Here is a 2,847-nt window from a genome sequence, read left to right as displayed (position 1 = left end):
CGATATGTACCCGATACATTCCAGAATACTTCCGGTGTCCGAATACTATCATCCAATATATCAATCTTTACCTCTCGACCATTTTGAGACTCCTCGTCATGTCCGTGATCTCATCCGGGACTCCGAACAACATTCGGTCACCAAATCACATAACTCATATAATACAAATTGTCATCGAACGTTAAGCGTGCGGACCCTACGGGTTCGAGAACTGCCAAGACACCTCTCCTCAATACCCAATAGCGGAACCTGGATGCTCATATTGGCTCCCACATATTCTATGACGATCTTTATCGGTCGAACCATTATGACAACATACGTTATTCCCTTTGTCATCGGTATGTTACTTGCCCAAGATTCGATCGTCGGTATCTTCATACCTAGTTCAATCTCATTACCGGCAAGTCTCTTTACTCATTCCATAATGCATCATCCCGCAACTAACTCATTAGTCACATTGTTTGCAAGGCTTCTTATGATGTGTATTAGCGAGAGGGCCCATAGATACCTCTCCGATACTTAGAGTGACAAAACCTAATCTCGATCTATGCCAACCCAACAAACACCTCGAAGATACCTGTAGAGCATCTTTATAATCACCCAGTTACGTTATGACGTTTGATAGCACACAAGCATTCCTCCGGTATCCAGGATTTGCATAATCTCATAGTCGGAGGAATATGTATTTGACATGAAGAAAGCACTAGCAATAAAACTGAACGGTCATTATGCTAAGCTAACGGATGGGTCTTGTCCATCACATCATTCTCCTAATGATGTGATCTCCCATTCATCAAATGACAACACATGTCTATGCCTAGGAAACTTAACCATCTTTGATTAACGAGCTAGTCAAGTAGAGGCATACTAGGGACACCGTGTTTTGTCTATGTATCCACACATGTATCAAGTTTCTGGTTAATACAATTATAGCATGAATAATAAACATTTATCATGAATAAGGAAATATAAAATAACAACTTTATTATTGCCTCTAGGGAATATTTCCCATGTAGTCTTGGTGCTGATCATGTTTTGCTCGTGGAAGAGGCTTAGTCAACGGGTCTGCCACATTCAGATTCATATGTATTTTGCAAATCTCTATGTCTCCCTCCTTGACTAGATCATGGATGGAGTTGAAGCGTCTCTTGATGTGTTTGGTCTTTTTGTGAAATATGGATTCCTTCGCCAAGGCAATTGCTCCGTTATTGTCACAAAAGTTTTTCATTGGACCAGATGCACTAGGTATTACACCTAGATGGGATATGAACTCCTTCATCCAGACTCCTTCATTTGCTGCTTCCGAAGCAGCTATGTACTCTGATTCACACGTAGATCCCGCCACGATGCTCTGCTTGGAACTGCACCAACTGACAACTCCACCATTCAATGAAAATACGTATCCGGTTTGTGACTTAGAGTTATTTGGATCAGTGTCAAAGCTAGCATCGACGTAACCATTTATGACAGGATCTTTGTCACCTCCATAAACGAGAAACATATCCTTAGTCATTTTCAGGTACTTCAGGATGTTCTTGACCGATGTCCAGTGATCCACTCCTGGATTACTTTGGTACCTCCCTGCTAAACTTATAGCAAGGAACACATCAGGTCTGGTACACAACATATCACACATGATAGAACCTATGGTTGAGGCATTGGGAATGACTTTCATTTACTCTCTATCTTTTGAAGTGATCGGGCATTGAGACTGACTCAAATCCACACCTTGTAACAAGGTGATGTCTATTACGCAACCTTCTTCTTGTAGACTCGTGTTGGGCCTCCAAGCGCAGAGTTCTGTAGGACAGTAGCAAATTTCCCTCAAGTGGATGACCTAAGGTTTATCAATCTGTGGGATGCATAGGATGGAGATGGTCTCTCTCAAACAACCCTGCAACCAAATAGCGAAGAGTCTCTTGTGTCCCCAACACACCCAATACAATGGTAAATTGTATAGGTGCACTAGTTCGGCGAAGAGATGGTGATACAAGTGCAATATGGATGGTAGATATAGGTTTTTATAATCTGAAAATATAAAAATAGCAAGGTAGCAAGTAACAAAAGTGAGCGAAAACGTTATTGCAATGCTTCGAAACAAGGCCTAGGGTTCATACTTTCACTAGTGCAAGTTCTCACAACAATGATAACATAATTAGATCATATAACAATCCCTCAATCTGCAACAAAGAGTCACTCCAAAGTCACTAATAGTGGAGAACAAACGAAGAGATTATGGTAGGGTACGGAACCACCTCAAAGTTATTCTTTCCGATCAATCCATTGGACTATTCCTATAAGTGTCACAAAAAGCCCTAGAGTTCGTAGTAAAATAACACCTTAAGACACAATTCAACCAAAACCCTAAGGTCACCTAGATACTCCAATGTCACCACAAGTATCCGCGGGTTTGATTATACGATATGCATCACACAATCTCAGATTCATCTATTCAAACCAACAAAAAGAACTTCAAAGAGTGCCCCAAAGTTTCTACCGGAGAGTCAAGACGAAAACGTGTGACAACCCCTATGCATAAGTTCACAAGGTCACTGAACCCGCAAATTGATCACCAAAACATACATCAAGTAGATCACGTGAATATCCCATTGTCGCCACAGATAAGCACATGCAAGACATACATCAAGTGTTCTCAAATCCTTAAAGACACAATCCGATAAGATAACTTCAAAGGGAAAACTCAATCCATTACAAGAAGGTAGAGGGGGAGAAACATCTTAAGATCCAACTATAATAGTAAAGCTCGCGGTACATCAAGATCGTGCCATATCAAGAACACGAGAGAGAGAGAGAGAGATCAAACACATAGCTACTGGTACATACCCT

Source organism: Triticum dicoccoides, chromosome 7B, assembly GCF_002162155.2.
Source record: "Triticum dicoccoides isolate Atlit2015 ecotype Zavitan chromosome 7B, WEW_v2.0, whole genome shotgun sequence".
Classification (NCBI taxonomy): domain Eukaryota; kingdom Viridiplantae; phylum Streptophyta; class Magnoliopsida; order Poales; family Poaceae; genus Triticum; species Triticum dicoccoides.
Note: the sequence above shows the minus strand (reverse complement) of the source record.